This window comes from Ursus arctos, unplaced genomic scaffold (assembly GCF_023065955.2).
Source record: "Ursus arctos isolate Adak ecotype North America unplaced genomic scaffold, UrsArc2.0 scaffold_7, whole genome shotgun sequence".
NCBI classification, from domain to species: Eukaryota; Metazoa; Chordata; class Mammalia; order Carnivora; family Ursidae; genus Ursus; species Ursus arctos.
In genome coordinates, this window is record NW_026623089.1 from 37,124,767 (window position 1) to 37,146,881 (window position 22,115).

Below are 22,115 nucleotides of genomic sequence, written 5' to 3' on the forward strand. Positions count from 1 at the left end.
TGAACAGAAAACACATAGAAAATCACCTGCTTCTGCACAGCTTGGAACTTGGGGATGTGGAAATTCTCTAGATTCCCTCCTGATTCATTGGGTTTGTAACTGGCTTTGTTGCTGCCCACTGCCTAGCAATTTTGAAATCTGAGAGCAGTGACCTCAACCATGAAACACAAACTCAACACAATTCCCGCCTGGAGCTTATGGGTTCTTCTCTAAAACCCACAAGCTCAGCTTCGCAGCTTTGCCTGGGGTCTGTCTATAAATTACTTTTATAGGAACGTTATCACGTAATTGAAAAGTAATAAAGCCCTCCTGTTTTTGTAATCTTGCTGTGCATGAGCTTCTGTATGCTGCCTCTTCCATTGTCTTCCAAGCTACCCAAACACTTTAATACCCCCTTCTAGATCTTTCCCATAGTCACCTCTTAGCTTAAGAACATGGAACATGCTCCACATAAAATAATGTCACTACCAGATTATCCCTATATTTCAGCTACAAGGAGCTAACAGTTCACGGGGTCAAACAAATGTAAATAACATGTGGATTTTATTTGTTGAACTCTTATCAACAGGGAAACTGCTGCTTCCTTATAGTTTCTATAGGGCCTCTATGCCTTTCATACACGACGGCTTTCATATGCATGAGATCTCAACTTCTCTTCAAACGTATCATTTTAATTGAGATATAATTGACATATAACATTATGTAAGTTTAAGGTATACAATGTGTTGATTTGATATATTTACACAGCACAGTATGATTACCACTATGGTGTTAGGTAACACCACTATCACATCCCATAAGCATCATTTTTGTGGTGAGAACAATTAAGATCTTGTCTCTTAGCAACTTTGATGTTTCTAAGACAGTACTGTTGTCTATAATCACTACGCCGTGCATGAGATCTACAGGACTCCATTATTTACTAGTTGCAAGTTTGCAACCCCAAACATCTGTCCAATTCCACACCCCCCAGCCCCTAGGAGCCACCATTCTAGTCTCTGTTTTTGAGTTCAGCTCTTTTAGATTCCACATATAAGTGAGATCATACAGTATTTATCTTTCTCTGTCTGACTTACCTCACTTAGCACAATGCCCTCAAGGTCCATCCATGTGGTCATAAATGGCAGGATTTCCTTCCTTCTCATGGCTGAGTAATACCCATTGTGTATATATACCACATCTTCTTGATCCATTTTGACAGACACTCGGTTGTTTCTATGTTTTGGCTATTGCGAATAATGCTGCAATAAACATGGGAGTTCAGATATCTTTTCAAGATCGTGTTTTCATTTCCTTTGGATATATACCCAGGACTGGAATTGCTAGATCATATGTTCTTCAAACTTTGCAAAATGCTTTCCTTTTTTAGCTCTGTCAGTTAGAAGATAGTCTCTGAGCCTGGGCTCCCCCTCCTGCCCTGAGTGGCTACAGAACACACCTCCCCCGCCTTGAAGCCCTCCCGTGCTGCTCTGAGGGTAGCAGAGAAGTAGGAAAGTCACATACGGTCATCCCAGCTCATTGTTGTTTCCGGGGTGTGCCCAGGCCTGTAGAATGCCATCATCATTCTCCAGCAGAGCAGGCTTTCCGCTTCTGGTCTCTTTCCAACCATGCAGGTCCCTCTGTTTCCAGAACAAATTGTCAGAGACTAAATCTGACCATATTACTCCCTGTCTAGAATCCTCCGGGGCCCCCATTTTGTGAAGGATAAAGTGGGAGATCCTTAGCTGGGAAAGCAGAAACACCGAGGCTCAGTCCTGCCTGCTGTTCCCACCCTGGTCCTTGGAATGTCCCTGACTTTTCCTTAGGTCTCTTCCCACCTACCTAGCTGGCCCTTCCCCCACAATGTTGCTGGTGCTGTTTCCTTTCTGTTACATATCTTCTCATTCCCTTTCTGTACCTGCATAATTGCATACTCATCCTTTAGGGCCCAAATGTGCTGGGTGTTCCCCTAGGGGACAAGAGAAACCCATTAAGGTGAGAATGAGACAGTGGGCAGAAGCCTTGGGCAGTGGGCAGAACAGAGAACGGGGACAGGCCCAGGGGCCTCTCTACTTGCCACCTCCTGCTGTGTAATTTAAGGGTATATCCGTTTGCTAGGGCTGCTGTAACAAAGGGGCACAGACCGCGTGGCTCCCACAGCAGAGATGAACTTTCTCACGGTCCTGGAGGCTTGGAAGTCTGAGGTTTAGGTGTCAGCAGGTTTGCTTTCTTCTGAGGCTTCTACCTTGGTTTGTAGATGGCTGCCTTCTCCCTGTGTCTTTACATGGACTTCCTTCTCTGCTGTGTCCAAATTTCCCCTTTCTACGAGGACACCAGTCATCCTGGATAAGGGCCCACTCTAATGATCTCATTTTTACTTAATCACCCCTGCAAAAACCCTATCTCCAAATAAGGTTGCATTAAGAAGTACTGGGGGTTAGGGCTTCAACATACAAGTTTTGGGAGTGGGATACAATTCAGCCCATAATGGAGAGGAAGGGGGAGTCCTTTATCTTCCCTGGTCTCAATTTAATCTCTTCATCTGTAACATGGGGACTGGAGTAGTTTAACAGGGAATCTTGTATACCCTTTACAGCTTCTAGTTTTTTCTGTTTGAAAATCAGGCAACATGAAATAGGAGTAATTAGATGTTTGTATTTTCCCAACAGGAAACAAACCAGGGGTTTCAGACCTGAATGACACGTGTAAGTGTCTGAATCCTCCCTCTGCTTTTCTTGCAGGCATGCATCACTAAAGAGAATCAGTGTAAAGAAGACAATGAGTTTGCGCCCGCTTTCCCCTCTCTTGTGGGAAAGATGGAGAAGGGAGCCAGAGAAGGTGGGAAGTGAAAATGCCCAGACTTTTAAGTGTTCCACAAGGCATGAGAACCAGCATGGATGGCTTAGAGAGACAGAGAGTGAGTAGAAGAGAAAGAACAGCACTAGTGTGTGTGTCTGTGTCCTAAAAGGATATGAAAAGCCGTTTGAGGTCCACAGTGGCCAGAGAAGAAAGTAGCCACTCAGGAGAGGCTGGAGTCTTCTCCTTTACTCCCTCCAGTTTTTCATGTGCCATTAGCACATGCCCATGTCACCAAGAGAGGTTTTCCCTCTTATGGCTCGGTATACTCCAAGGGGTGCCCAGGGTCACAGTCTCCTGGCTGTGGACATCTCCTTTTGGGGTTCCCTGAGTCATCTTAGCCAAATGTCTGCTCTAGGGAATGTTGGGCATGGAGCTCAGGACTGTGGTGGTGTGTACTCTGAGAAAGAAAATATCTAATGTTGTTAAAAAAAAAAAATATATATATATATATATATATATATTCAGGTGTATTGACTTTTGAACCACTTGCCAGCATATCCTGGAGGATGGAAGACAGAATAACTTGGTGAATTTGGAGACAGATAGACCTCTCCTTCCAATTTCAGGTCCATCTATAGAGATATTCTCTTTACAGTGGGCCAGGGATTGAGACCTTCACCCTAAAACCCATGCATTCTGTTAGACACAACATTTACATGGCCATCGTCATGCAGATGGTCCTTATTGATTTTCATTTCTTCAAGCACAGTGCTCAGTCATGGTTATGGCAAAAGAATGGCTAAGTTGGCACCACACAGAGCCCCTGATTCCTCTTCTCACATGCTGCTTCCTCTACCGGGGACACCGTCCTTCATCTCCCCACTTCTAATCCATCGTTGAATCTCAGCCTTCAGCAGGAGCCTCACAGACCCTTTCTCAGGCTTGTCTGGGACCCTCTGACCCCATGACCCTCCTTGGTAGAGTTACAATTGAGTTCTACTGTATCTCAGTGAGAGGTTCCTCTGCTTGGTGACCACGCCATTCTTAATCGACTTGAGTCAAAATGGGCATAATGACAAACAAAAGACTAACAAACCAGATTCTCTGTCAACCCAGAATAGATCTTTATCCACTAATCCATTTGGGGAGGTGACCAGATGGTCAGGCAACATTCTTCATCGTTGCTCCACTGATAGGGAATAACGTACCTGCCATGTACTTCTCCGGCAACACGTTTAACCTGCCTCTGTCGGGTGAGTCCACTGAGCATTTCAGTTGATATCCCAGACTGTTAAAAGATTATTTTTTCTAGAGGATATAACAATATCTCTCATATAGGTATAAAAAGAACACTTGTCAAGTGTTATACTTTACTCATTGATAATGTAATATAATAATTTATTATAATAATGTTGCCCTAATAATAACATGATGAGTAAGATCTTTCTTTCAATTGGTTCACAGGTGAATTCAAAGCATCGTGCATGCATAGGCAGAGAAAAGATGTTGAAATTAACTTAGTTGCGAAAATAGCATATCCCAGGGCAATCAATAATTCTATTCCATTGAACGCAATTAGTTTGTATTTCTATGGACGAGAATCATTTGCATCATTATCTGTTTTCCACAATTTACAGAGTTGTAAACCAGCTCAAAGGCAGTGAAAAGCAGGGATAACTTGGAAGTGTTCACTGTACAGGGCAGTGAGTACTCCTATTTTCCATTTCAAATTCTCTCATACATTTTCTGATGTTCCAGTATGCCTCAACAACATCTCATTTGGCAAGAGTACTTCTGACCACTACTCATGCAACACTATAATATGTTGGACCCCAGGGAGGGTTTGCCATCAATGTCCAATTCTCATGTTTTTTTTTTTAATATTTATTTATTTATTTGAGAGAGAGAGAGAGAGCTTGTACAGGCAAGTGCAAGCACAGTAAGGGTGGAAGGGCAGAGCGAGAGGGAGAGAGAGAATCTCCAGCAGACTCCCTGCTAAGCATGGAGCCCATCGTGAGGCTCCATCCCGGGACCCCAAGATCATGACCTGAGCCAAAATCAAGAGTCGGCCACTTAACTGACTGAGCCACCCAGACACCCCTCACATGGTTTTTTAGTGAAATAGCTCTCCTTGTTTTTTTGAATCCTCATCTTTCTAGTTCATGTATTATAGGCCAATCTATTGAGAGCCCACCATATTGTAGTCAAAATCACCTGTCCCTGCGACACTGGACCATCATCCTTACTCCAAGTTATCACATTCCCATTCTCCACGAGTGGGAAATATCCAAAATGATCTCTGCAGGTCTGCCCATTTTGCTTGAAATGAGAAACCAACGTGATTCAGGTTACCAAGTCAGAGCTTCCTACTGGGGGAAAAAAAAAGAATTCAATATCTACAATAAGAAGAAAACCAGAAAAAAATTTTTTTTTAGTAATTAGAATGTATAGAGATCAGAGGACTCAGTGTCCTTGTGTGAGGAAAAAATAGTGTGAAGACTAGACAATGCGATTCTTAACATTCCTTGTTAATCATTTGTTTATTTCTTTGCATAAAAAACAGCAGCTGCCATTTATCTCATCCATGTGCCAGGCTCTCTGCTAGGAATTCCTATATGCATTATACTTAACCTTTATATGATGCCAGAAGAAAAGTATTATTATTCACATCTTGCAAATTACAAAACAAAACAAAATCCATGGCTTAAAGAAGCTGAAAGTTTTGCCCAGAGTCATAATTAAAAAGTGGTGGGTCCTGAGTTAGTGTAATTCCAAAGCACATCCTCTTTCTTCACGCCCTTCAGTAAATGCTTGCAGAATGAATCCTGCATCCCATCTGGCAGAGTGAAAGGCAACTGCCTTTCTTACTGGAATCTAGAAGCTGCTGCACATGATTATTAGTCCAAGGAATCTGCACTTCAAGCAGAAGCAGATCTTTCAGCTGATTACTCACCGCGGAGACGATCTGGCGTATAGTCAGGCAGGGACCGCAGAGAACACACCAAACCCTGGGAATCTGCAGTGAGAAAGTGGCCACTGAAGCCCAAACAGAACTTCGGAGATTCTACCACTTTCCTTACAAACCCCCAGCTCGGTGGAGCTGCCTGTAGACTGGAAGGCCAGCTGGGGGACCAGAAGGAGCCCGATTATCATGGGTAGTCTTTCTCTTGGGAGAGTTGATGTTTCAGAAAGAAACACTCCAGTGGGCCTTGGAAGATTTGATGGGCCTCCTGTTCAGGCTACAGCTCTGTCCCTAAGTTTGAGCTCCAAAGTACTGGTTACTTTAAGAGGGAGGAGAAGGAAACATTTGGAGGCATAGAGTATCCAGGGTCAGAAGGAATCCAATGCTGATATTGGACAAATTGGTATGTGTGCAGAAGGTAATCTGAAGTTAAGACAAAGCAACCAAAAAGTCTCAACAAAACTAAGAGCTGGTTTTTTTTTTTACAAAGATAAACAAAATTGACAAATGCTTAATTAGACTAAGAAAAAAACAGAAAATACTCAAATAAATAAATTCAGAAATGAAATAGGAAGCATTATATGGAATGCCTGGGTGACTCAGTCAGTTAAGTGTCCAACTCGGGGTTTTGGCTCAGGTAATGATCTCAGGGTTTTGGGATCGAGTCCTGAATCAGGCTCCACACTCGGCATGGAGTCTGCTTGGGATTCTCTCCCTTTCCTTCTCCCTCCCTCTTGGCCTCCTCCCTGCTCACTCTCACTCTCTCACAAATAAATAAATGAAATCTTAAAAAAAGAAAGAAAGAAAGAAATAGGAGGCATTGTAACTGATGCCAGCAATAAAAAGGATCATAAAAGACCGCTATGAATGAATATAGGCAATAAAATGGACAATGTAGAAGAAATGGATAAATCCCTAGAAACATACAAGCTACTAAGACTAAATCATGAAGAAAATTCTTACAAACTATATATCTGATAAAGCGAAAAAACCCACAAAAACCAAATAACCTGATTAAGAAATGGGATAAGGACTCGAATAAACATTTCTCCAAAGAAGGCATATGAATAGCCTATATATATATTCAGCAATACCAACTGCCCATACCATCCACCTGTTTAAAAGTCTTTCTAAGACCTCCCAAGATCCAGTCCAAAATTCCTCATGAGGCTTCAAATTCCTGTGACCTAGTCACTCCATCTGCTATCGCTTCCTCGTCCCTCTGCCACCTGCTCCAAATTTCCTATTCCAGTTCCTGCCAAATGTCCTAAACTTTCACTTCTGTCCTCACACATACAGGCTGCCTGCAAATGTTCTTTCCCCTCCTTGCGCACTTGGGAAACTGGTTTTCATCCATCTGGATTCAAATCAAGATGACTTCTCTGTGAAGCTTCCCGTTTGACAGCTGGAAAGAAAGAAGCACCTGTACAGGTGTGGATTTAAATGAGAAATCAGGAGGTCCTCGAGGGTAGAGACTGTCTCACTCATGACCTCTCACTTTCTTTGACAACCAAATAAATCTTCCTTTTATATATGTAAACTGAGGTAGAGGAAACAAATCTTACAAACTCAAAGCTCGCATTGCTAAAGAGAGCCTATGCTGGCATGTGAACCTTGAAAACACGGGCGCTGAGCCTCTCTTAACTGATTTGAAAATCAGGAAGACAGAAAGGTACGCTTGTCCAGCCCAGCGCGGGTCCGTCGTAGGTGTGCGGCAGCGAGATTCTCCCAGCACCCACGGAGCCGCAGCAGGGGCACAGACGGGGCGGGGGGAGGGGCTGGCCGGTTCTATGCACCTACAACAGGGGCAGTCACCTGGAGTCGCCTTGTCAGAAGTGCCCACACTTGGTTTATTGTTCCGCTGTGGACATCTGGAAATTCTTAACAACTCCATCCTTGGGTTCATGTTTTGGAAGCGAACTCGGATGGGACGTGGGGGTGCGCCAGGCAGCGGCGGGTGCATCTCGGGTCAGGCCATCCAGCAGTCTCAGGGGCTTCAGGACCCTGAAGGGATGGTCATTTCTGGGATCTGGGTCCAGATTGGCAGCCGCGGCAGTGGTGGCGGCAGCAGAAACAGCAGTGGCGCCGCCTTGGGACAGCGTGGAGGCATCCTTGTTCTTTTTATGTGTATATACTGGGATTAACTAATATCACATTGTCTCAGTACATTTTATGCACAACAAAATGCTATTACAGGAAAACCTTTATAGTTTTACATTTGTAAGTCCACTCTTTTTCCTGTTTTTTGAGCAAGAGAACCTTATTTTCATTTTGCTCTGGGCCTCACGAATTATGTAGCCAGCCTGGAAGACAGAACTTGAAAGAAGGCAGAATATTTTAAATCTAAAAAATGCAGACCGAGCAGCAACGGATGCAGACGATAGTATGAAAATGCAGGGATTTGGCAGAGGTTGGTTGAGAATCAGGAAACAGAAGTAAGAATTAAGTGTGTGAGGAAGGAAGACTGGTTTTATAAAGTGGTTATTAACATAATTTTAACAGCAACGATAAAGAAGTAGCAGTCTGAGTAAACAGCCAATGAAATGAAAGATGAGTGTCAAAAAAAGCCTGGTGTGTGACCCAGGGAGATGCAAAATAAATTTTTTTTCATTGATTCATTGAATTGAACGATGCCTCGCAGATAAGCAAGAAGAGGTGCCAATAGGAACAGGCAGCTGTTAGGAACAAGAGAAACTTGGAAAAGGAGGAAAGAAGGGTACATCTTTTTAAAAGCTGTATTGCTGGTTAAAGAGATGGCAGCGAGGAGAAAAGAAAAAAGAAACAATTTATTGTATGGCCAGTATGTGAAGATCTAATCAAGGATTCTCAATAGATCACTAAGAACAGCTGTGTAGATGTAGGTATCTAGCTATATGCAAAGATGAATATATAATTAAAGATTAAATAATATATACATATAGATGAATATATAATTGAAGATTAAATGAATTAAAGATATTTTTAAAATTACAGATTTAAATAATTTATATATATAAATTTATGGTTTATATGTAATCTCTATATGGATAAACCATATAAATCCTTCCCTATATAAAATCTATAAAATTAAGATTAACAAATTGCCCCAGATGACACAGAGCTGGACCTGAACTCAGGATTTTTCTGGCTTAGAATCCTATAGATTTTCTAGTCAACCATGCTGCTTTGCCTGCAATCTATCTTTTGAATCTGCTATAGAAACTCTGCAATTTGACTACATTGTTTTAGGACAGATTATTGTATTGTTTTGAAAAGTGTAAATAAATAGAAGATATTGACTATCAACTCATTTATCTAAAGTAACCATAGTCTGAAATATTGCTTTAAAAAAATGAAAAAGAACTCCACTTTCATTAAAAACTGGAAAGGTTGAGCCAGATAATATTAGTTGTACCATCAATAAAAAGGAAAGGAGAGAGAGAAAAGCCGTATGAATGGACAACCAAAGAAAGGGCTCATGGGAAAAGCTGAAGAAAAGAAAAAACCAGCCCCGAGTTTGTGGATCTCTACAGTTTGCGAGATGGAGGGGGGCGGTCTTGAGAAACACTCCGCTGAGATTTTGTAAGCACACCTCCCCTTCCTGCCTCTCTTCAAGGCTGAACTTCTTGCAAAAGTTGTCTTAATGGGCCATCTCCCCTTTTTTTTTTAACCACTAATTCATTCTTCCACTCCTCTCTATCTGGTTTTGTCTACAAAAATCTCTGCTCTTGTTGAAGTTTCCTGAAGTTGTCACAGTGTCAAATTCAATAAGTAACATTGTGCCCTCGTCTTACTTTATATCATAGCAGTATTTGACAGGCTGTCTACCTCTTCGTTCTATTGAGATTCTCTGTTGCCGGCTTCCGCAATACCCCATAGCTGCAATTTTTCACCTACGACCTATTTGCAACTCTCTTTCTCTTCCTAATTCTACCATGTCGGTGTCATTTTTGAGGACCGCATGTTGGAATTTCTTCTCTTCTTTAACCTGTTTTCATAACGGATGCTGTCTATTCCCACATCATTAAATACTACTTGTATGTCAATGATGCATAATTGTCATCTCCTCACAGCATTGATCAGATTTTGTAAGGTATTAATTTATTTATTCTTATGACTTTTTCCCCTCCATTAAAACGTTAGCTCCAACAGTCGTAGGACTCTGTAAATTTGATCACTAAGAGGTTAAGTAAACAGGTTCAAGTTCTCAAAATTAGTAAGTGGCAGAGCCAGAAATGAATCACAGATCTTTCTAATTCTAGAGTTGTTGAGGTATGTTAGTCTGTCTCTCATAAAATGAAAATTAGAGGGATTTCTGAGTCCGACCAAAATAGAGTAGCTTGAAGTAGACTTACACTTCTGCCAAGAAAAATGTAAAAATCCAGATATAATGTAAAATAAACATCTTTTGAAGGCATTGAAGAGATACCAACATAGCTAGGAATTAAGTGGCAGAAATTCGTGAGACGAGTGAGCCACATAAAATCAGCCCAACACTTGGTGGTTTCCCCCTCAAGGTATTTGTTGAAATCAATAATAGATAGAGGAAAAAATTGCTGAATAGACTGAAAATTCAGCAGCTCTTCTTGGATCTATGAGAGAGGGGAGGACACAGGGCCAACCACAGCTTCTATGATTGGAAAGACAGGCAAATACAGGGAGTCACAGCTTACCAAAAACTTACGAGAGGAAACTGCCTTGGGAACCAGTGGTGGGGTAGGAAAATCAGAACAGTAGCTGAATTTCTAGAGGCTCATAGCAGACAAGTCCGAGAGTTAAAAATTCTAGGGGGACCCAGTCATAATGGGGCTTCCACAATATTATGAGATTTGCCGCCAGGAACTTGACCAGGTGCCCACCATAAATATCAGAGAAAAATCCCCTCATGGTTCTAGCAGGAGAAGAGGAAAAGGAACCAGCACATGCTGTTCTTCACAAGGCCTGACCTCAGGGGAAACAATTAACCAGGACATGATCTGCTGAGGTATTATCAAACTGAACTGACCTGGGGAAGAGAAATACCTAACTCCAGCCCACTCTAGGTATCTTGTCCCACCTGAGTGGGTAAAAACATGGAGAAACACTTGTGAAGTTCACAGGCCAGAGGCATAGGCTCCCTAAAAGGCAGACACCTAATCATGGGACTATAGGATGCGTCCCCTCCCCTGACACTAGAACCAAACATGACAGTGATGTTGGAATCATCAGAGTGGGAATTGAAAACAACCATGATTAGTATTTTCTAAGGGCTTTAGTGGATAAAGTAGATAGCATGCAAGAACAGATGGCCAATGTAAGCAGAGAGGTGGAAATCCTAAGAAAGAATCAAAAAGAAAACCTAGAGATCAAAAATGCTATAACAGACACTAAGAATGTTTTTGATGGATTTATTAGTAGACTGGACATGACTGGGGAAAGAATCTCTGTGCTGGAGGATATAGAGTAGCATCCTCAAAGACCGAAAAAAAGAGAGAGAGAATAAAGTCTAAAAAAAATCAAAACCAGAATGAAATATTCAAAGGTTGTGGGACATCTACAAAAGGTATAATATGTGCTTAATGGAAATATGAGAAGGAGAAGAAAGAGAAAGAAACAAAGGAAATATTTGAAATAATAATAAAAAAGATTTCCCCAAATTAACATTAGATACCAAACCACAGATCCAAGAATTTCATAGAACGCCATACAGGATAAATGCTAAAACAACAACAATAACAGCAAAAACACAAACCCACCCTTCCAAAAAAAGAAAAGAAGAGAAAAACCTCAAAAAACCCTATACCTAAACATATCATTTTCAAACTATGGACAGTCAAAGACAAAGACAAACTCCTGAAGGAAGCCAGAGGAAAAATCACTTTATTACAGACAGACAAAGATAACATTATCTCTGACTTCTTGTCGGAAACCATGCAAGCAAAAAGAGAGGGATGTGAATTATTTGAAGTGTTGAGGAAAAAAACCCTCACCAACCTAGAATTCTGTACCCTACAAAATTATCCCCCCCGAATGAAGGAGAAATAAAGACTTTCAGACAAAAACTGTGGAAATGTATTGCTAGTAGACTTGCTTTGCAAAAAAAAAAAAAAAAAAAAAATGTTAAAGGAATATCTTTAAAAAGAGAAGGAAAATAATATAGGTCAGAAACCCAGATCTATTGATTTCTGGCAGCAAGATTGCAACATGTCGTCTCAATGATGACACTACCTCAAAAACTCCACCCACTTGCCAGCACGAGAGCTCTGGGGCCTGCTGTCCTGCAGGTGGTCAATGACATGACCTTCATGTGTTGACATGACCTTCATGGACTGCAGTCCAGTCACAGCGGGCAATGATGGGGTTACTCACCAGAGACTGGGCAGAGAAGGATGGAGTCCCCAGAGTCATTTGCCTACTTCTCTCCCAGACCTTGGCTCTGGGGAACCTACTTGGACATTCCAGCTGCTACAACTCAGCTCAGATTTCTAGCATCTGCCCAGCTGTGTGGCTGCCAGGGCCTGCAGCTGCCAGTTAGAAGTAAACTTGGAAGGTTATGTGATCTCCAGATAAACAAAGCAAGATTTACGGTAACAGCCCAAATCAGTCAAATATTTGCAAGAGGAACTGCTTTTGAACTTCCCCGTGTCAGAACGTAGGTTTGCTAGCATAACCTGAGCCCTGCAGCCTTGCCCTCTATTTGGGATTTTGGAATAATTCATATTATTAAATAGGTTTTCGAAAGGCTTAGTATGAATCAACCAATGATCTTGCGACTCCAAAGCATCCTAGTAGAGGCTACTCAACAGGAAGACTAGCATGGCTCCTGGGCAGGTGGACGATAGGGTTGTCTTTTCTGCTCTGGACAAACACACCTAGATGTTTTAGTTCTAGTACCCATCTTTTAGAAAGGATGTAAAAAACTGAAGCCTGGCCTAAGAACATCTCAAGCAGTAAGAAAGTTCAAATGGATGCCATAATATAAAAATGACCTCATCTCCTATGCCCAGCACTTTGTGACTCACACATTGTGGCTTTCCTACGGCCACTAGAAAAGGATCTTCATCCTAAAAAGATGTGATTTTATTATTTAGACTATCATTAAGAAGAAGGAGAGGAAGAGGAAGAAAAGAGAAGGCGAAGGATAAAAGAAGGAAGAAGGGGAGGAGGGGAAGAAGGAGGGGGAGGGAGGGAAGAAGAGGAAGAGCTGGGACTTACTACATGTTAAGCATTTTGAACAGATTATTTTATTCAGTCATTTAAACAATCTTAGGGAGTAGGCGCAAATATTTACCAGATTTTCAGATGAGAAACTCAGGTCTAAAGAGGTTAGATGACTTCCCCAAGGTCACAAACATTTGGGAGGAATGGAGCTGGGACTGGTCCGGACAGTGTGAGCCGAGCCCCAGCTTCCTGGCCTGAGCTCGTTCTAGTGGTCTGTACCCACGCAGGATGCCAGTGTATGGGCAGTCTGGCCACTGGTGTTGATGGACTGGGACTGGTTGAATGCACACTTAGTAAAAAATAGACCTTTTAACTTCTAGACTATACCCCAGGGGGGAAGGCCTTGTGCCTAAAGCTTCAGCTAAGCGTTTTATTCACTCAAGGGTTTTTTTGAAAGGGTAAACTTCCAGGATCGTTGATGGAATCAAAGACATTAAATTAAATCTTGTACGCTTTCTGAATTGTTGTGCTAGTCCCAAGGAATTGGAAATATATTCTGAGCCATACCCCAAGCTCCACCAGAAAGTCTAATCACGGCAGTAACTTATGGAATCTGGACCCTGAATCAGGGTTCTCATGGGTTCTGGTCCTGGTTCTGGCAATAATTGACCCGGTGACCTTGGGGGAGCTATTTAATATCTTCGAATCCCGGTACCTCACCTAAAAAATGAGAGGTTTATACCTCCGGATCTTGTACTAGAAGACGACGAATACATCTAAATAAAAGTCGAAACTGTTAGGATGGTAATATTGCCATGCTAATTTGCCAACTGACTTGGGTCACTCTTGGTGTAGTCAACAGAGGGACCATCCTCAGACTGATTTGGAGCTAACTAAGAACTTTTCAGAGAAAGTGAATGTTTGAGCTGGGATCTGAGGAATGAGTTGTTAACTGCGTGAAGGGGAACAGCAAGGGTGAAGCCCAGAGGCAGAAGGGACATGGCCATATAATTGGTCATACAAATTGGGACATGCTAATAATTATACCAGGACTTTAGGCATAAGCCAAGGCTGTGCCAGACCAGCCGAGATAAGTGGACATCATAAGCATAGGCTAGGTCGAAATCTTTGGTTTCATTCTAAAAGAGATTTAAAAGCCCTGATAGGTTTTTAAATTTTTTCCCTTTTCAATAGATCGTATAGATTTATAAATTTCCTGTTTTTATTTTTGGACATACCATTCATATGGAGTAAAGTGTCAAATGTTCAGTTCATGCTTGACGAACGGCGACCTCTTTATCCACCCGGGTAACCGTCCCCTGGATCATAATATAAAACATGTCCAGGTCTGCACAGGACTCCCTCCTGCCCCTCACGGTCATTCCCGCCCCACTTGCAGGGGTGGCCCCTTTCCTGACCTCAACTGAACTTCATCAAAATGGAGTCCTACAGGACTCTAATGTGGTGGGGGATTATGCGATCCGTCCGGTTTGCATTTGGTGCATTTAGAAAGATGGTGCTGGTGGCAGTGTGAAGAACGGATGGGCGGGGCCAACCTGTGGCTGGGACATGAGTGAGAGGCTCTTCAGATACCAGGACAGAGGTAGTGGGGCCTGAATGGGGAGGGGTGTGGAGAAGATGGAGAAAAGTGGCAGACAGAGGTGAAATCCACTAGACCATGTGACTGACTGTATGTGGTCTGGGGATGGAAAGGCCAAGTCTGAGCTCCTAACTGCTGTCTTTCCCTGGGGAGTGGGGAAGTCATGCACTGAGCCGAAGGACCTGGAGAGGGGCCTTTAGAGAAAGATGATGAGCAGATTTGGGGCATGGGGTATGTTCAGCTTGAGATGCTTGGAGCCACCAAACGGAGGGGCTGTGCAGGTGGTCAGGCATGTGGGTCTGAAGCAGAGAGGTGGGACGAGCAAGGGGGACATGTCAATCATTCTGGGCAATTAGATGATGCTGTAAGCATGAGGGTGTCCCTGGAAAAAGAAATCAGTAAGAGTGTAGACGGGAACCCAGTGCTTATTGGGGTAGAGGAAGGTGGACCCACAAAGAGCCTGAAGTGGACCCCAGAGGAGGGGGAGGACAACCAGGGGAAAATGAAACTGCAGAATCAGGAGGAGAGAGTGTTTCCTTGAAGCCAAGGGGGGGGTTAACTGATATGAAGGATTTTGTTAAGCCTCTATGAGGCCCAAATTCTCCTTTTCCTATATCTTCTCTCCTGAGTAATGACTATTAAGTTCTTAATGGGAAATTTTGACTCATACTATTGGGGCAGGTCTGAAAAACGTAAGAACCCCCTCAAGGTCTAAACCTACTCCTTTATAACCTTTAAAGTCCTCACCCCCTGCCTGGAGAGCTGGGGTGCCACAGGAGTGTTTCCTGCAGCCTGGGACAAGGTCTCCTGAAGCAGGAGGAGTAATTCCTCTCCACCAGGGGCTTCAGGGAACCCAGGCCCTTGCTCTCCCTTGCACCTCTAGTATCCCTGAGGTCATCAGCCCCTATGTCCTGAGTGACCCGGGTCACTTTCCTTTTAGAAACATTGAATAAAAAGAACAAAACCACGAAACAGACAAAGCACCATGTGAGGTCATCAGGTGTGACCGGAGTAGCAATTGTTTACTGACCATCTGTGCCGGGCCGGGCACTTCATATGCTTTGTCTTACTGTCACAATGGCCTTGTAAGTTAGGATTCCCACTTTTCAGAAGTAGGAGCTGGGGCCCCTAGAGCCACAGGGCTGGTAAGCTGTGTTGGAATCCATGGGGGGCTGGTTATAGAATGGGCCAGGCCTTCTACCCCACTGTGGCTCCCCTTGGGAGTGACGCCCTGGCCCCTAAGTGACAGATAAAGATGCCAGGGTGAAGGTGTGTTGCTTTATTTCAACCAACACGCATGAAGCCCCTTCTATGCCAGGTGTATTATTATATCATGTGCACTGGGGGTTCAGAGGGGAGCTCTTGGGTAGCCATATTGTAGTGGAGACGGACAGACAACAAGCAGGTGGACAAAGAAAAGAACTGCAGCTCATGATAAGTGCTCTGAAGGAAGTAAGGTGACAGGATCAAAGTGACCTGGGTGAAGGCCTGGAAAGGAGGCGGGATATGGTAGAAGCCTGGGGTGCAGCCTCTCTGGCCGCCACTTGCTGTGTGGCCATGCCGCCGTCTTCTGGCTAAGGCTGGACTCATAACTTCGTCGTGAAGACTCTTTGTTAAGCGGCCCCAGCTGTGTCTGAACTGGGGCAGCAGCACACATGAAACATGCTTGCCCCCGCCCCTCCTGCCTCCAGAAGCTCAGATGGACAGTCGTCCAGTCCACATCCTCCCGTTCTGTCAACTTACTCGTGATCTTCCCCAAAGTTCCTTCCCTGCTGGTCCCCCTGCTTCCAGTGTCTCCACGTCAAGCCCTCCCTCTCTAATCTCACTCTGCTCACAGTGCTGTTGCTCCGAGTTTTCCAGGATGCCTCCCTGCACGCACACACTGCTCTCGGGTGCCCAGCACTGGGTCCTCTGCACTGTGGTCTTGACTCCTTTTGCCCCACAGTCTCCTCACCTTGGGAGAGGTCTTCCCCTGGATCACGGCAAGCTTGTGAAGGTGCCTCTGCCGGCCTTCCCTTCAATGCCTCTGAGTCCACTCAGATTCAGGCTGTCCTACAGGGACTGACTTTTTGGCCCCCCTCCTCCTTGGAACTGTCACTGATAAGAATTCCTCTGAAATCTTAGAGTCAGTTCTACTGTGTTATTAACTGAACACTTACCATGTACTGTCTTGTCTCCTGCCTTAAACGGAGCCCCCTTGACAGACAATTGTCTCACCTTTAGTCATTAGCCGAATGCACACAGGACACGTCATGGCATTCTGTCAAAAGAAGAACCCTACTGAATCTGACACACATCAGGAAAAAGAAAAAAAACGATCCCCAGAAAGTTATAAATCAACAACTAAGATGTGTATTAAGACCTTGAGGACGTTTGTAGAAGAAAGAACACAAGATGAGAACAGAAAGTAGTAAAATAGGAAAAAAATACACTAGAGAAGATAAATAAAACCGAGGTTGTTTTGAAAAGACTGATAAAAAGGATGCACTCTGGGCAAGACTGGCCAAGGGGTAGCTCGTGATGGTTCTTCAGCCAAATGCCATCCAGATGCTGGGCTTAAATTATCAAAACTCTTCTGAAATCCCTAAAAGGCATTCCAATCTGAACCTGCTGGTTCATTAACATTTACTTAGCGCTCCTCTCTAGGCCTCTCCTCTCATTGCCCCGGGGTCTTGAGCTCCCAAATCTAGTGTGCTGAAGAGGAGGAGGAGGAAGTAAGCAGATGACCAGAACATGTTAAGCTCCTTGCCTTCCTGGAATCAGAGATCTTAAGCAACTTGGAAGATGGAGAGGCCATCCCTGAGTTCCTAAATGACCACGGGTCATGGGAGATCAGAGGAAAGCCTAACAACACTCAAGCAAGGATGTAATTCAACCCCACACTTGGAGACACATGTGCAGCATCTGAGGACACGGCTCCCTGAAACTCACCTTGAGGGCAGCGCTGCCTTGGAAAGAGGAAACCAAGACCAGATTTACAAAACCTGCCACTGAGCCGAGCTAATTAGCCCAGCTGGCTGAGCCACTGCACCAGAGTTTCAAAGCTCTGATTTATAAATGAGTAACTTATATTAGGGGGACAAGGACAAGCTTTCTCAAGCATTGATTGGCTTACTGTGAGCATCTATCTCAGGACTGATGGAAATGTTTCTAAGTTCGTTTAAAAAATAAAACATAGCATCATCGGGAAAGATAAAGACCGTACAAGGCACTTGGAAGTGGATAACATGCATGAGAGAAATTTAGCTGAAGCCCCTGCTCTCCTTTTGCCCATCCAAAGAGGCCTTCCCCAAGGGCGGAGGGGAAAGGCCATTCTGAGGGTTCAACACTAATGAGGGCCAGTCATCCTTCGCTGCTGTCTTTCAGCTGTGGGACCAGGACATCTTGGAATTCAGCAGACATCTGCTGGGAAGCTGCTGTGTGTCAGGCCCTGGGCTGGGATCTGGGGACATTAGAGGAAGTAGATGTCAGTCCCGCCCTTGAGGAACCCACAGGCTATCTGGGAAGACAGTCACCTGAACACAAATGGCAGGCCCAGAGTGGTCACAGGTACAGGGTACACAGAGATCCTTCTGTAAATGAATGAAGGAGCGAATGAATGAATGGGGATGCTAATGACAGGCACGATGTGCTCCCTACCTTTAAGTTCTCTGGTTGTTCTTTGCTACCAAAGGCGTATTGGATAAGAGGAGCAAAATGATTATCACCCACGACACTTTTAAGAGTGAAAAGGCCACCGTGAGTCATTGTACAATGTCAGTGAGAGTGCACTGAGACCGTCCTGAGCATACAGTGCTATACAGTAACCTTAATTATGGGAAAGTGAAAGTACAGGAAGCCCAGCACATGACGGGTATTCATCTTCCGCTCATTCTTTGTTTTGAAAACAAAACCTTGTGGTAAAACTTACATAACATAAGATTTACCGTCGTGACCATTGTTACTACGTGTGAGATCCGTAGTGTTAAGTACACTCACATTGTTGGGCATAAAATCTCCAAAACCTTTCATCTTGCAAAAATGGACACGGCATACCCATTAAACAACAACCGTCCATTCCTCCTTCCCTTCAGCCCCTGGTGACGACCACTCTACCTTCTGTATCTATGACTTCGTCTGCACTAGACCCCTCATATCCTACAGCGTTAGTCTTTCTTGTGACTGGCTTATTTCACTTTGCATAATGTCCTCGAGGCTCTTCTACTCATTCTTGATAGGAATTGTCACAACATCAAATTCACACTTGCAATGACATCACTGAGAACTAAAAACTATGTAAGCCAGGAATCCCGGCACCAGCTGGGAAGTCGCTATTTGCCCTCACGGTCTGCCTTTTCATTTACAACGCAGGGCTGATCGTGATGTCTACCTCGAGTGGTGATTATGAAGTTTAAACGAATTGGAGCAGCAACGTGCCTGAGACTGAGCAGTCAACGACGATTTGCCTTATTCTGAGAGCTATTTGTCAGGAGGCTGGCCTCGCCTGGGATTCAGATGATCAATTTGTGCTGAAGAAGCATGCTGGATGAACACGAGGGAACACGTGTTCTTTATGTTGTTCTGCTCAGAGTTGTACGGTTTGACACTTCCTGAGAAATGTAAGCCAAATGGCCATACAGAACCTACCAGAAGCTTGTTACTGGAGAAATTCAGCCTGTGGCCGTGGACATCACAGAGTTACTGAGGCAGTGGGCTTGACTTTAAACTACGTCCATTGTGTTCTTGTACCATGCATTCTCTTTGGATCCTACATTGCCTAAGTATTTCTGGACACTGCCTGCATTTGGGGGCTATCATAGAAATTTCTGTCTGCTCGGAGGGCAATGGACTGGGGTCCTGGTTGTCTCCGGTATATAGGAAAAGATGAAAGAAAGCAAAGGGAATATCTGTGCAGGAGTGAACATCCAGAGAGAGGGGATGTCCATGGAGGAAGGAACTTCCACAGGAAATCACAACCAGGAGCATTTTGGATGCACGGGAGCCAGTTTCTCATGTAGTGAAGAGGCTACACTCTTAAACACAGTTGCTTTGACTTTTGTCTCTTATAACTTAATGGCTTTGACTTTTGTCTCTTATAACTTAATGGCTTGTGCCCTCAACTGAGTCATTTAACAACACGAGTCTTGGTTTCCAGATCTGTAAAATGGGGGTAGTACCTTAATGTATCGTTGTGGCGGTTCCTGGAGTGTAACCATAGAGTTCCCAGAAGAGTGATGGCACAGAGTGGTCGACGAATGATAGCAAGTCGTCTTGGTAATAATTGAGGCTGTTCCTTAACACTGCCTCGTGGGCCTTATTCTCCCTGCTTCAGAAGTGAGGAGACAGGAGTGAGCGAGCCTAAGTAAGTTTCAAGAGTAGAAAATTGCCAAGTGGTAGAAGCAGGGCTTGAACCTAGAGCTCACCCTAAAGCCGTGTGCTTCATTATAGCTCATGTCTCTCAAGCTTAATATGAGAACAACACGCTGAATATGAGAACAACGGAGGAAAAACAAGTGTTTTAAGATGTTATGATGAGTAGAAAACGTTTGGGACATTGTGAAGCACTCTGCATCTGTAGGACAAAAGGCATCGCTCACTATCTCCTTATTAGCACAAGACCGTCCCCAGAACCAGGAACACGAGCCTCACGCGGGTTTGTGGCCATGTGATTTACATACAACTCTCTACAATGCTGCTGCCCTGTAAAAAATGTGAAGTGAAATGGTTTTTCTCAGAATCGAGGGTCCTGGCTTCACCAGTCCCCAGGACAGTGTGGGCAAGGGGATCTGTGCATGGATGCTAGAGCGCCCAGGGGTCTCATTCTGTAGCGCCCACTGCATCTCAAAGCCCACCCTGAAATCGTCATGCTGCTGGCACAGCCTCGCTCCGCACCCTGTGGTCCCTGACAGAGCGCTGGTCTCCCTCAGTTCCCGCCCACCCACCAGCGTCCTGCCAGCTCTCCGGCGCAGGGACTCAGTCCTGCACTTACTCTGAGTTACTTGATTTTCTCTCTCATGCTCCCTCTTCTAGCTAGACCTTGGAACGTAGTTCTTCGATCCAATGGATTTGGGGTCTCTGGTTGGTTTGTTAATCAAAAAGCCAATTAAGCAAAAAATCACACAAGTAATATTTGGGCATCATAAATATTTTATGTCACTTTAAACTTATACATGAACTTTTATTCCCTAATCTTTTGATATAAAGCCAAAGCTTTGTAGGAGTTCCATAGCGTCTTTCTTGCACAAATCCTGTCTATACTGCATCCTCTACAAATTCCAGTGGTCATTTCTTTAAAAGAATTAAGAAGTTTAAAACTGTTGCAACATTCTGCTTGTCGGATCCTATTGGGATATCACTATTTCATTTCTGCAATAATTTACCGCTGCTCTGCTACACCTAATTCAATAGCATTATATTTCAGTGGCTCAAACTTTAGCAAGTTTTTTCAAACGTTACCATTTAATTTTCAGAGAAACTATGCTCTTTGCACCCATATTTCATCAATTTTAATGACATTTACTTAAAGTAAACTGCTTTGATAACAAGCATAACAATCATAAACAGATTTGGAAAAGTGAAACTGACCCCTGAGGAGCACAAGTCAAACCGGGAACCCCACGCACACCCCAGGCCTCTGGAGAGCTCCCCCTAGATTTACTCTCACCCTTCGGCCCCCTGGCTCCCCTTGTTGAAATGCTCCTCCCAGCACTTGCCTGGAGGCTGCCGGCTGTCCTCAGTTCCTCGTGCTGGGGGGTGAGTGCGAGTCCTGGGATCCCGGGGGGACAGATGCGATGAAGGAGGGTCCTTCTGGGCTTCAGCTGCCTCTTTCTTAAAGTAGCTTAAATCACTGGGTGTTATACGCCAACAATGAATCACGGAACACTGCATCAAAAACTAACGATGTACCGTATGGGGACTAACATAACGTAATAAAAAATTAAAATAAATAAATAAATGGATGAAGGGGTCAAAAGATATAAAATAAATAAGTCATGGGACGTAAGATAACATGTGACTATACTTAATGATACTATGTTTCATATTTCAAAGTTGCTACAAGAGTAAGTCTTGAAAGTTCTTATCTCAGGAAAAAAATTTTGTAAGTGTGTGTGGTGCCAGATGTTAACTAGACTTCCCGTGGTGATCATTTGGCAATATATACAAATAATGAATCATTATGTTGTACACCTGAAAAAAATAAATCAAACACACTTCGCACTATGAGCATTAATGTTTTCCATTTTTTTTAAAGAATTTTTTAAAGAATTGTAGGTTCATGTGCAGTTGTGAGAAATAGTATGGAGAGATGTCCCCCAGTTTCCCTCCATGGTGATGTCTGGCAAAACTGTATATAGGGTCCCAAGCAGAAAACTGACATGGTTACAACGAGCGGCCTTACTTAGACTGTACCAGCTTGCATGTGTCTCTGTGTGTTTACCTCTAGGCAAATTATCACCTGCCAGTTCACGTGACTGCCACCAGTCGAGATACAGAGCAGTTCCATCAACAGGGTCCCTCACATTACCTTTTATAACCATTCCTGTCTTAGCAAGGTACACGCCAGGCGAGAGGGGAGAGGTGTCGAGTGTGACAGCGTCAGCATAGGACATCTCTCCTACTCCCGAGAGGGAGTGGGGGGGGGGCAGATAGTCACCCTACCGCTCCACATCGGTTAAC

At 43.8% G+C, this 22,115-nt stretch overlaps 2 long non-coding RNA genes across 3 annotated transcripts in view; one reads left to right on the plus strand and one right to left on the minus strand.

The window, feature by feature from the left end:
- Positions 1 to 4,117, minus strand: part of LOC125282756 (uncharacterized) — a 6,471-nt gene extending 2,354 nt beyond the window's left edge. The window contains exons 1-2 of the long non-coding RNA XR_007189986.2: positions 1,504 to 4,117; positions 1,077 to 1,241 (exon numbers count right to left, since the gene is read on the minus strand). This is a non-coding gene — a long non-coding RNA (uncharacterized LOC125282756). The remainder of the gene's footprint in view (positions 1 to 1,076; positions 1,242 to 1,503) is intronic.
- The window catches only part of LOC130543005 (uncharacterized), a 56,870-nt gene extending 35,207 nt beyond the window's left edge, over positions 1 to 21,663 (plus strand). For both annotated transcript variants that reach the window (XR_008957979.1, XR_008957978.1), the window contains exon 2: positions 18,810 to 21,663. This is a non-coding gene — a long non-coding RNA (uncharacterized LOC130543005). The remainder of the gene's footprint in view (positions 1 to 18,809) is intronic.
- Positions 21,664 to 22,115: the final 452 nt, after the last annotated feature.